Here is a 13450-nt window from a genome sequence, read left to right as displayed (position 1 = left end):
CAGCCCAAACACCGCTGCCTTCTCTGCGAGGTCCTTCCTAGGAAGGGGCAGGCAGCAGAGGACAGTAGTGAGGAGCTCGGCTCTGGAGCCAGACTGCCTGCCTTGGCTGGATCCCCTACTTTTCCACTTCCTGTCACCTTGTGACAATGTCCCTGAGCTGCTTCTATAAAATAAGAATCATAAGAGCACTTACCTTGCAGGGTTTAAGGATTTCATGAAGGAATCCACGTAGAGCACCTAGGACAGCGCCACGCACAGTGTAAGAATTCAGTCCGTGCCAACACTCCAGGATTGTGGCTACTCTTCCCCGGTCGCCATCAACCCAGCTCGCCTGCCCCTTGGAGCTGACATGCTTGTTTATGCGGAACTTCCTCGGTTAACTGAGTTCCCACCACTAATGCAGCTGTGAGCTCTGGAGACTACAGGGACTTTTAATCTCCGTTTATCTTACAATCATCTGTGTAAATTCACTTGTACAAGGACTGGCCTGCCTCTCCCCCCAGATGTTTGCTCCGTGGGGCAGAGACCATTTCTATTTTGTTCACTACTATTTATTTAATGCCTAACGTGAGCGTGCCCACTGGTAGGCACCAAGAAAGTGGGCTTCATGGGAAGCCTAAATGTTTGGGGAAGGAAGACAGTCACACGTAAGGGGCGAGGACTCTCAACAAGTGACACAAGGTCCTCATAGATCCTAACCAGGCCTGCTCTTCTATTAATCGAATTGAAGAGTTTCAGGACACCCAAGATGGATTTCTTATCAAGTATTTACAAACATGCTAGATATGGAATACCCACCGAGAAACAAAAAAGATACACAGCACACCACGTCTGCCCTCAGGAGGGAAACGAGATGGGAGTCCAGCTTTCAAGGCCATGCCTTTGGTCTAAAGGTGCAGAACAGCCAGCCCCCGGGCATGAGCTCAGGGAGGGACAGGGCTGAACTGGGAAGGCGGGAGCACTTCAGGAAGCCGCTTTTCCGGCATCCGGTCATCTGTTCACCCCGGCGCCACAAACTCCCCCCTTCATGTACCTCACCCTTAGTTCTTCTCTTTAAGCCAGAAACTTAAAAGTATGTGTGTGGCCCTGGCCAGGTGGCTCAGTTGGTTGGAGCATTATCCCTTACTCTGAAAGGTTGCAGATTTGATCCCCAAGAGGGGCTCATATGAGAAAGCAAGGGATCTATGTTTCTCTCTCTCTCCCCACTCTTCCCTTCCACTCTCTCCAAATTCAATGAGCATGTCCATGGGCAAGGATATTTTTTAAAAATGCCAGAAGTATCTGTGTGTATTCATTCATTCATTTTTTTTCATCCACAAACATGTCTTGAGCACCTGCCCTCCACCCCCACATTCTGTACAGAGCTGTGCTGGGGACCCAGAAGTGACCCAGATGGCACCAGGCCCTGCCCTTGAATGCAGAGCTCAGAATCCACGGAGAGCACACTCGTAAGCCCCTGCATCATGGGCACACAGCACTGGGGTCTCTCTTTCCAGAGCATAACCTCCAGAGTGGCTCCCCCGAAGACTTACTCTGAAATGCCCCCTTGGGCTCCAAGTCCTGGCCACCCTTCCACCTCTCCACTGCAGCCCAACCTATCACCTCATCATATATCAGCTCGAAACAGAGAAAGAAAGCTGTCACTTGTTATTTACATCTCACTCTCTTCTGAAAAGAGGCAGCCAGACGAAGTTGTTGATGGGGGAAAGGAGAGTACTTTTTCTCAGAAATGACCTGAAAACAGATGCCATTTTTTGCCTACCAAATTAAAGACCAAGATTACTCAACCTAAGCAAGAAGGCCGGGGTTCGGCTCTGTCACCCAGAGCTGGTGGAAGTGTAAGTGCTCCACAAACATGTCTTGAGAATGACATGAGAATGTGATATTGAGGATCTTTATGAAAGGTCATTGCTGACCTGGCTGGTTTGGCTGATTGGATAGAGTGTCGGCCTGTGGACTCAAGGGATCTGGGGTTTGATTCCAGTCAAGGGCATATGCCTGGGTTGCGGGCTCAATCCCCAGTAAGGGGTGTGCAGGAGGCAGCGGATCAATGATTCTCTCTCATCATTGTACTTTCTCTCTCACTCTCCCTTCCGCTCTGAAATCAATAAAAATATATCTTAAAAAAAGGTCATTGCCATGTTATTTATACTACAGAAAATATGGAAATAATCTCACATCCAATCATAGGGTGGCTACATATGATATACTGACTGAATATTATTCAGCTACTAACATTATGTCTAAGCAGTTTTTAGTCAAGATTTTTGCAACATTTAGTTTCTTAAAAAAAAAAAAAGGCATTTGATATCCTACATTCAGAATACTCCTCTAGGTATAACTGTTACCATCCCCATTTTAAAGGTGGGAAACTGAGGCTTTGGAGGGGCTCAGGATCACAATGGACTCAAAAGTCACTGCGCTGACAATCTCTATGTTATACTGTCTCCCTAGGAGCAGAGACAAGACAGAAAACATGCTTATTGTTAAAAATCACGTCAAATAGGTCTGGCTCTCCACCCTACAGCCCACCAGTTTGGAATAACACAAACTACCCATTAAGACCCTGCAGCCAAATGTTCTATTTCTCCTCTAAAAAGTGTCAAGTGGTTCCTGAGCTTAACGCTCACCTTTCAAGTAGAACATTCTGCCTAGTAAGAAAATACTGCAATTTACAAAAGAAGGGGACAAAAAATTCTAAATCGCAGAGGTGCATTATGTAGAGAAGGACAGAGCTCCATGCCCAGTGCAGGGCCCCTCACGGGTCAGCTTGGCCAACTGCACCCCCGACTCAACAACGAGTCTGACAGAGCCCTCTCCATTCAGACCCACCCTGCCCGGTCACAAGCAGCAGGGAGACAGGGTCTTTTCTCCAGCCCAGCACTTGAGTGGCACATGACCTTGACTCTGGGCATCTGCTGCTCTCTGCCAACCGCTCTCACCGAGGGAAGATGGCACAGGACATTCCCGTGACTGTTGTCTGACACTCAGAGAAAAGATGGGAGGCTTTACACAAGAATCGCAGCTGGGCTTGGGGCCCGAGAGCTGCGCAAACAGGCTAAAGCCGGGGGTGGGGGAGATGTGGGCCTGCAAAGAAAAAACAAGGCAGGTTGCTGACAATGTTGCCCATTATTGCAATCTGGTCTCCGTGGGCCTTAGTTCCCATCTGCAAAAGTGGATTAAGAAAATGTCACAAGGCTCTTGTGAAGTTCAGATTTCAAAAACGGACATACTGCTATTATTAGTGATGCTAATAATTAAAAGCTGAGCGCTCTGAAATATGCAGTGTTCGGTGATGCTTCAACACTTTCTAGGTGTGGCGAGCTTGGACAAATGACTTAACCTCTCCAAGACTCAATTTCTTCTTGTGAAAATGGGATGATCACAATAAGATCTGCTCTCGTGAGGGCGCTCTGAAGATTTAATGTGATCGTGATGCACAGAAAGTGCTCATCAACAAGTATCAATACACAACGTGCCAGATCTTCATTCAGTCCCTGTGCCCTATGAGTCGGTGCTCTCACCACTCTACCTGCTGATGGCTGAACAGCACTGTGGGTCACCTCTGCCCTCCCCTCTCTGCATGACGGTGCCTCCTTCCTTTCTGAATGACTGTGGTCTGCCTTCTCTCTACCGCTGATAGATAAAGCAGTGGCACCAAACAAAAAAAACCCCAAACCACTGTTTTTTCTTTCTCCCTCCCTACAAATTATTTTTAAACTCTGTGGTCATGACAGCAGCAAATCAACAAGTGCTCAGCTGCTGCCCCATTATCGGAACCCATTTCCCTGTGGCTGTCTCCTCCTCAGCAGTTCTTGTCATTGCAGTTCTTGTGTTCCCTGGGGAACACTAGGTCCAAACAGCGATGGCTGCCTTCGGCCTGGTTTACAAAGGTGATAAGTTCTAAAATAACAAGTTCCTTCTGAAGAGAACTGATCGCCAAATCAAGCTGAGGTCTGGAGACAAAGTCAATTAAAAAAATCATAAAAACAGGGAAGTTGGGAGTGTACTGGGGGCAGGCAGATTTGAGGAAGGAGGAATTAAAGAAGTTCCCTAAAGTCTACCTACAACAATTAAAAAATTACAAAGTGTCCGCCGATAGGAAATCTTGCAAAAGAATCCATGCAGTGGTGAGGTATAAAATGCTAGAAAGTTCTGGAAGAATATGCAAGAAATGGCAGTTTCCTCTAAGGTATCTGAATATTTTACTAAGTTGCCTTACTTTTACTTACAACTTAGAAAAGGAAAAAATAGAACTATTTCTAAGGCTCTCCTGTACATGACCATTGGGAAGAGAGGACTGTCAAAAATCTCCATTTCTATGAGAAAACAGAAGCCATGAAGTGGAGGGGCTTGCTCAAGTCCAGGAAGTATATGGCAGAGGTGGGACCTAAACTTCTTTCTTCCAAATCCAAAACTGGAGACCTCAAGGCTTTGGTGACTGAGAATGTTCTACTGGCAGGACAAAGCAGACGTGAACTCCAAACTCATTTGACTAGATTTATGAACCAAGAACAACCGGTCATCTTAGAAAAGATACAAATTCCCCCCAAGGCGGGCCTAGGCCAGTGATGGCGAACCTTTTGAGCTCGGCATGCTAGCATTTTGAAAAGTCCTAACTTGACTCTGGTGCCGTGTCACATATAGAAATTTTTTGATATTTGCAACCATAGTAAAACAAAGACTTATATTTTTGATATTTATTTTATATATTTAAATGCCATTTAACAAAGAAAAATCAACCAAAAAAAAATGAGTTCACGTGTCACCTCTGACATGCGTGTCATAGGTTCGCCATCACTGGCCTAGGCTGACCTGGCCAACTCTAGCAGAGATAGGAGCTACTGGTGAGTGACGGGCCCTTGCTGCCTGGAGACAAGGAGTTAAAGGAGAGCGGAAGTGCTCCCCAATCCTGTGGATGGTTTAGGCATAGTCCTGCAGCCAAGCCTTGGAGTTTAGAGATACTTCCTGTCTTTCAAGTGTGGCACAGTGGGAAAAGGTCATGGTCAACTATGCAAATTAGCACCACCTAGATGGCTTTACATAGGCCGCAAATCCTATCCTATACAATAAAAGCCTAGTATGCTAAGTGTCCAACCGTTCATTTGACCAGTCGCTATGAAGTGTACTGACCACCAGGGGGCAGACGCTCTGACTGGTAGTTAGCTTGCTGCTGGGGTCAGGCAGATTGGGAGGGCGAGACGGGCCGGACACACCCTGGAGCCCTCCCATGGTCCCTTCCCGGCCCCAATTGTGCACTGGGCCTCCAGTCCTATATAATAAAGAGGTAATTAATAAAGAGGTAATATGCAAATTAACCCTCACGCCCTTACAAGATGGCTGCCTACGACCAGGCTGGCAAGGGGGTTAGTGAGGGACGACCAAACGACTGCACACCAGGCTGCGTGGGACGACCAGGCTGACTTGGGGGGGGTGACGGGACACGGGCAGTAAGGGGTGACCAGGCTGGGGGGGACGAGGGACGACCAAACGACTGCACACCAGGCTGCGTGGGGCGACAAGGCTGACTGGTGGTGGGGGGCGGGCAGTAAGGGGTGAGCAGGCTGCGGGGGGTTGGGAGGCTGGGAAGGGATAGTTAGAAGTGAACAGGCCGGCAGGGAGGGGGCAGTTGGGGGCGAACTGGCCGGCAGTGGGGGTCACTTAGGGACGATCAGGCTGGCACGCAGAGGCAGTGAGGGGCGATCAGGCAGGCAGGCAGCTGAGCGATTAGGAGCCAGCGGTCCAGGATTTTGAGAGGGCAGTCGAACATCCCCGAAGGGAGTCCCAGATTGTAGAGGGTGCAGGCTGGGCTGAGGGGACCTTCCTCCCCACCCTCCCCTCGTGCATAAATTTCATGCACCGGGCCTCTAGTAAATTAATAAAGCCTTAAGTTAAGAATTGGTAAGATTCATCCTGGCCAGTGCTGCTTGATGGTTAGTGTCTGCCCAGGCACCAAACACGTACCTGGGTCGTGGGTTCACTCCCCTTCCCCAGTTGGGGCATATGCAGAAGACAACCAGTCAATGTGTCTCTTTCACCCACTCCTTCTCTCCCTCCCACTCTCTCTGAAAAGCCATGGGAAAAATTGATAAAAGATTCTCCAAACAGGACAGGTGATCACAGCAATCAATCAATCTACATCTACCAAGCCCTGTTCTGTGTCAGGCCTGTACTGGACAGTCAAGAGATGAGGAGCTATGGTCCCTGCCCTCAAGTCAGTCCTGTTGTCCAGAGGGTGGGATGGGATTTCAGAGGAAGAAAACCCAACTCAGATAAGTGAGTTAGGTTTTGAAGGTAACACCAGAGCTGAGCAGTAAAGATAAGAGGGAAGGGCCAAAGCAGGTATTCCAGGGGGAAGGAATATAAACGTGTATAGAAATGAGACTGACAGCATGAGGTGACAGATGTTTGGGGGATAACAAACAGTTAGACATGAGTGTAGGGTTCAAGGAGGGCAGAAGGGATGGAATGAGAAAAAAAGGTCAGCTGGTCCTAGGTCTGGGATGTTAATCCAGGAAGTCTAAATTGTATTCTGAAGGCAAAATAAGATCATGGAAGGGTGTTAGTTCTTCAGTAGACTAGTCTGGTAACTGACAATGGAAAATGGGAGGCAGAGGGCAGCTGGGAGGCAATCAATCCTCTGGAAGAACTCCGGGCACGTGAAGAGGAAGGACGGAGGGGTCTAGGTTGAACTTCATAGAGTGCTACAGAGGGAGCTTGCCTGGGACTCTAAATGAACTTGATTAATGGTCTGCAGAAGAGAAAATGGGCAATGGTTGGAAGAAAACTAAGTAACAGCTCAATTTGGAGCACCAGCTCCAGATGCACACAGGCGGCCCATTAGAACATTTCCTGTTTTATAATGGGCAATGGTTGGAAGAAAACTAAGTAACAGCTCAATTTGGATCACCAGTCCAACAGACTCATCCCAGCTCCAGATGCACACAGGAGGCCCATTAGAACATTTCCTGGTTTGTCCTTAATCCTTACCCTTAATCCAATCCACAGCCAACCTCAGGGTCAGCAGCAGAAAATGCCTCACCAAAGCCCACCACGGGAGGTCCTCTGCCCCTCTAGGACCTGCCTCCAAGCCACTGCTTGTATTCCTAGTAAGGTCTTACCCAGCTCTAGACAAAAATTGAAGGCCTGTTCGCAGTTGGAAAATTTATGTGCAAATACACCACCCCCTACAGTGGGCCTAACACTACTGTAAGCCAGAGGAAATATTTTTTGCAGAGCAAGGGCCCAAGGTGGAGGCCATCCCGCCTTGCTTAGCAGTGGGGTTGTACTCACTACACCTCTTGCCTGGTTCATCAAGGCTCTGTGTTCCCACTCGTGGGGTGTGGGATTTCTCCCGCGGCAGAGCTCTCTAGGCACCCTGGCAAATCTGGGGAACCTATATGGCTCCTTTCCAGAAGAACTGTACACAAAGAACACCAGGTTAGACCTCCCACCCTCTGGAGAGATGATGAGGATACACTGCTAAATGAGTCCCCTTCCCATGGACCCAGTACAGATCGGAAAGCCCTTTGCAGGCATTATTCAACCGGTCATCAAATATCAAGGTTGTCCCAGGTGCTGAGAACCGGCTTTTTTTGGTTATTTTAAATTTTATGTTGAATAATTGTAGAATCATAGAAAAATTATACAGAATTCCCGAATAACTGCATTTAGATTCCCCAAATGTAAATATGCTACCACATTTGTCATTATTTCTTTATATTTTTATCTATACATACACATTTTTCCTGAATAATTTGAAATTCACCCCTACATACAAGAACATTCTCTTACATAACCATAAAACAATTATCAAAATTACAAAATCAACACTGATATGAGTATTCTCATCTAATCTACAGACCTTTATCAAATTTGACCAATTGTCCCATTAATGCCCTTGAGAGCATAAAGAAAGATCTTCCCAGCTCTCAGATCCACTCGGGGATTCTACACGCCATCTCATTATCATGTCTCTTCATTCGCCTTTTATCTGGAATGGGGTTCCTCAGTCCTTTAGGATACTTTGAAGAGTACAGGCCATATTTTTGTTTACAGAATATTCTTCAATTCGAGTTTGTCTGATGTCTCTTCATAATAAATTCCAACTACCAACCCTGGACAAGAATTCCTGCGTGGTGCTGTGTCCTTACACACTTGGACAGGAAACCCTGTGTGTGTCTTTCTCAGTGCATACTATCAGCAGGCATGAGATCTATTTGTCCTATTCTTGGAACGCTAACTTTGATCTCTTGGTTGAGGAACAATCTTGCCAGTGTTCTCTAAAGCAGCGGTCGCCAACCTTTTGGACCTCACGGACCACCAGTGGTCTGCGGACCACCGGTTGGCGACCGCTGCTCCAAAGGTTTCCTTAAACCAGTGGTCGCCAACCTTTCAGACCTCATGGACCACCAGTTGGTGACCGCTGCTATAAAGTGTCTCTCAGTATTAAAAAGCATCTTGGGCCGAAACTGGTTTGGCTCAGTGGATAGAGCGTCGGACTGCGGACTGAAAGGTCCCAGGTTCGATTCCGGTCAAGAGCATGTACCTGGGTTGCGAGCACATCCCCGGTGGGAGATGTGCAGGAGGCGGCTGATCGATGTTTCTCTCTCATCGATGTTTCTAGCTCTCTATCTCTCTCCCTTCCTCTCTGTAAAAAATCAATAAAATATATTAAAAATAAAAAAATAAAAAGCATCTTGGGCCTGGCTGGTGTGGCTCAGTGGTTGAGCATCAACCTATGAACCAGGAGGTCACAGTTCGATTCCCTGTCAGGGCACATGCCCAGGTTGCGAGTTTGATCCCTAGTAGGGGGTGTGCAGGAGGCAGTTATCGATGATTCTCTCATTGATGTTTTTCTCTCTCCCTCCCTCTTACTCTCTGAAATTAATAAAAAAAATATATGCCCTAGCTGGTTTGGCTCAGTGGATAGAGTGTCGGCCTGCAGACTGAAGGGTCCCAGGTTTGATTCCAGTCAAGGGCACATGCCTGGGTTGTGGGCTCGATCCCCAGTGTGGGGCATGCAGGACACAGCCGATCAATGATTCGCTCTCATCATTGATGTTTCTTATCTCTCCCTCTCTCTTCCTCTCTGAAATCAATGAAAAGTATATTTAAAAAAGAAATATAAAAATAAATTAAAAAATATGTATTTTTAGCCTTAGCTGGTTTGGCTCAGTGGATAGAGCATCTGCCTGTGGACCAAAGTGTCCTGGGTTTGATTCCGGTCAAGGGCACGTACCTTGGTTGCAGGCTCCTCCCCGGCCCAGGCCCTGGTCAGGGCTCATGCAGGAGGCAACCAATCGATGTCTCTCTCTCACGCCGATATTTCTCTCTTTTCCATCCACCTCCCTCCCTTCCACTATGTCTGAAAATCAATGGAAACAATATCCTTGGTGAGGATTAAAAAAATAAATAAAGCATCGTGGGAGGAGACAACTATCCTGTTTACAGCACACTTTCCCATTAGTTTTAGCATCCATCAATGACTCTTGACAAATAATTTTTAGCACTATGGTGAAAATACAGGTATTTTACCTGTACCGTTCCTGCTTATTATTCTACTGTAAAACAAAAAAACTTTCTCCTTTCCCCCATTTATTTACTTGTCAGTGTAGATTCGTGGGTTCTTATTTTATTCTATGGGTTATATTCTATTACTACCATTATTTATTTGATCCTTTAATTGGCCCAAAAAGCTGGCTCCTGGGTCCTGTTGACATGACCCATCATTCTTTGAGCACTTCCCTATTTTCTGGCATAGCAGATATTCCAAGTTCACCTATAATTTTCTTACCCCAGCCCCAGAATCAACCATTTCTCCAAGGATCCCTGTTTTCTTGGATACTAACAATTGTAATCTGGGTATGAAGTGGGTTCATTGCTATTGGAGTGTCTTTGCTTCTAAGCCCTCTCAACAAGTGCTAGAAAATATATATGTATAAATGTGAAAACATACATACACACAACTATTTCTATAGCTACAAATAAAAAACCATGGCTTCACCTGATGACTCTAATTCCAATCCAATCCCACAGGGTTCCTTCTAGCCTTCCCCACCTTCCATATTTAGAGAAACTCCTTTTTCTGGCAATAAACAAACGAAACATTATCCACAATACACAGGGTGGGGCAAAGTAGGTTTACAGTTGCTCGTATGGAAAATAATAATTAATCACTAAAACAAGAATAAACTGTATTTCCCATACTCACAACTGTAAACCTACTTTTGCCCCCACCCTGTACTTACCTATTTATTTGCTCAATTCTAGAATACATAGTTTCAGAATTACTAACCCATATCACTGTGAAAAACAAACCTACTAACCAGAATTCAATATTTGTTTATAGTGTTTTTCTCTTTAGTACATGGGTCAGTTCCTTTTTTTCCTGTAGTAATGCTGCCATTTGACACACAGGACTGATCAGCCCTGGCCGGGAAGCTCAGTTGGTTAGAGCATCGTCCCAATACACCAATGTTGTGGATTCGATCCCCAGTCAGGGCATATAGAAGAATTAACCAATGAATGCATAAGTAAGTAGAACAATAAATCAATATTTCTCTCTATCAAATTAATTAAAACCCCTTTTTAAAAATTGTTTAAAGTATTACATATGTCTCCGTTTTCCCCCAAGAACCCCCCCCCCCCGGCCACTCCCACCCCCGAGGGCAAGCCCACACCGCCCCAGTGTCTGAGTCCACAAAATTTTTTTAAATAGTAAATCAAGGCTTTGACACCAGACGTGAGTTCCCGTTCTCCTGTGGCAATGGTCTCCCGCTAACTGGCTGACCCTTCAGAAACCTGGGGCTTTACAGAAATGAGGCAATGCCAGCCACTCCTAGTTATTCTGATTCGGTCAATCTGAGCGAGAACCAGGGAATCTGTATTTTACAAATGTTCCCAGAGAAGCACTGGCTGTAATATAAAAAGCCTAAAAGCAGGGCCCCGATGATCTCCTCTGGCCAGTTCCCACCCAGCTCCAGTCTCACGGGGACATGGTGCTTGCAGTGCTGCCTGCCTTGCCTACACGTCTGCTCCTCTGCCGGCAACGGTCTCACCTCTCTTCACCGCCTAGCAAATACCAAGCCTTTAACATCCAGCTCAGAAGTCTCCTCCTCTATGAAGACTTTCCAACTTCCCAAACATGGCCACACCCTCAGTTCCCTGAGCTCCCATAGTTTGCTTTTGATTATGAAATAATCCGCACACTGAAAAACAGACCAGCACAACACGACAGCTTTTTCCATTGCCCTGTTACAGCTCTCCTCGAGAGAAGCAGAATTATCTGTGTTTGTCTTTTCCACTGGCAACAAGAATTCCTCTTCCTCCTCTGATGATTCCCAGGCACGGGATCTGGCACACAAGGTGCTCAAAAATGTTTGGTCTAAGATTATTTGCAGCTTTAACCCTGTGGCTCAAAGATGGCCTAGGTTCTTTTCCATGAGTCTTCAGAACAGAGACGAAGAAGGACTCTGTGCTAAGTAATTCTCACTTTGAGATGAAGTCCATTTCTTCCTGCTCTGGACTAAACCTGCCTGTTATTGTTCATGCTGGTAACTGAATGCTGTTTCCATACCAGACCTGATATTTTTAGCACTCCTGTTATGATAAACTCACACTAACCTCAAAAAGAACAAATCAAAGTCAACTTTTTGCCACAGGAAACCAGCTCATGCTTAATGTTTTGCAACATGCCATGAGAGAATAATAAAAAGATGAGACCTTTTGCTCACAGATGGCGAGGCCAACGCTCAAGATAGTGGAAAAATGCAGCAGGAAGCGTTCAGTCTGGCCACTATCTTATTAAGTAAACTGGAAAAACACTCAGCACCCAAACAAGGCAAACACACGCACATGGACGGCAGGGCAGCTGCTTCCCCAGACGCTGAATCGTGTACGGGGCAGTAAGAACCATCTACATGTGAGGGGCGGGCTGGGGCCAGGACGGCACTGGAATCCAAAGCCTGCTGGGTGCCCGGGGAAGCAGACAGGTGAGAGGATCCTGCGGGGTCACCAGTGGGCCGGCTGCTCTCCCTCTAGAGTGGAGTAAATGACCAGATGAGCAATACCAGTCACTCATGCCAAAAATACTTATCAAGCATCTACTATGTGCTCCAATGGTGAAGCCAAGTCAGGTTCCCTGTAAGGTAGTCTCAGGCGCGCATCACAGCCAAACACCTGTCCTCACTAGGAATTCCTGAGGCAGGTGGATCAGTCACATTCCTAGAAGGGTCTGGGGAACAAATTCCAAGGACTGGGAAAAACTAAAAACGATTTACGTGACTTTCAGGATGAGACTGGTCACAAAACCTGTCTGTACACTTAAAATGGGCAAACTTTCTGTTACAAATCATACCTCAATAAAGTTGTTAAAAGCATAAAAATAAAAAATACAGAAAAACAAGACACACTTTCACTGACTATTTAGAATGAGAAGAGATTTCAGAGAGAGGCTGGCTAACATAGTCCTCCCATTTCTATAGGCGAGGAAATAAAATCCTAAAGAGGCAAACTGACTTATCTATGCCTAAGGTCACAAGGACAGATGATGGCAAGTGCATTTGGCAGAAGGCAAGTTCACCTGTGGAAGCTGCTATGTTCTCCTGCATAAAACAAGACACACTTTCACTGACTATTTAGAATGAGAAGAGATTTCAGAGAGAGGCTGGCTAACATAGTCCTCCCATTTCTATAGGCGAGGAAATAAAATCCTAAAGAGGCAAACTGACTTATCTATGCCCAAGGTCACAAGACAGATTATGGCAAGTGTATTTGGCAGAAGGCAAGTTCACCTGTGGAAGCTGCTACGTTCTCCTGCATAAGTCCAACAAGGTCAAATTACAGGAGAATCTCAGTTCTATGAATGGCTGAGTAGAACACTGAAATAAGTATTTCTCTGAATATAAGAATAAGGTGCCCGGCCAGCGTGGCTCAGTGTTTGAGTGTAAACCTATGAATCAGGAGGTCATGGTTCGATTCCTGGTCAGGACACATTCCTGGGTTGCGGGCTTGATCCCCAGTGTGCAGGAGGCTGATGATCTCATCATTAATGTTTCTATCTCTCTCCCTCTCCTTCCCGCTCTGAAATCAGTAAAAATTAAAAAGAGGGGACGGGCTGTGCCTGCGAGAGGATCACCATGCCTTTGGCGAGTTTTACTACACCCATCCTTGGAAGAGGAAAAGAAAAAACATAAAAAGAAACGGCTAGTTCAAAGTCCAAATTCTTATTTTATGGATGTAAAATGTCCAGATTGCTACAAGATCACCACCGTTTTCAGCTATGCTCAGACAGTGGTTCTTTGCGTAGGTTGTTCAAGTGTTGTGCCAGCGGACAGGAGGAAAGGCCAGATTCACAGAAGGGTGTTCATTTAGAAGAAAGCAATACTAATGACCCACACAGCTTCCTGAATTTGGGTTACTGGTATATCACAAAAAGCCTTATCAGTTT

At 46.1% G+C, this 13450-nt stretch overlaps 1 protein-coding gene and 1 pseudogene across 1 annotated transcript in view; one reads left to right on the top strand and one right to left on the bottom strand.

Moving 5' to 3' along the window:
* Positions 1 to 13450, bottom strand: part of SAE1 (SUMO1 activating enzyme subunit 1) — a 76343-nt gene that overhangs the window by 17999 nt on the left and 44894 nt on the right. The window lies entirely within an intron of this gene.
* LOC106727900 lies at positions 3866 to 13390 on the top strand (annotated as a pseudogene).

The sequence above is a fragment of the Myotis brandtii genome, unplaced genomic scaffold (genome assembly GCF_000412655.1).
Source record: "Myotis brandtii unplaced genomic scaffold, ASM41265v1 scaffold114, whole genome shotgun sequence".
Classification (NCBI taxonomy): domain Eukaryota; kingdom Metazoa; phylum Chordata; class Mammalia; order Chiroptera; family Vespertilionidae; genus Myotis; species Myotis brandtii.
The sequence above is the reverse complement of the archived record's forward strand: the minus strand, read 5'-3'. Positions and strand labels throughout refer to the sequence as shown.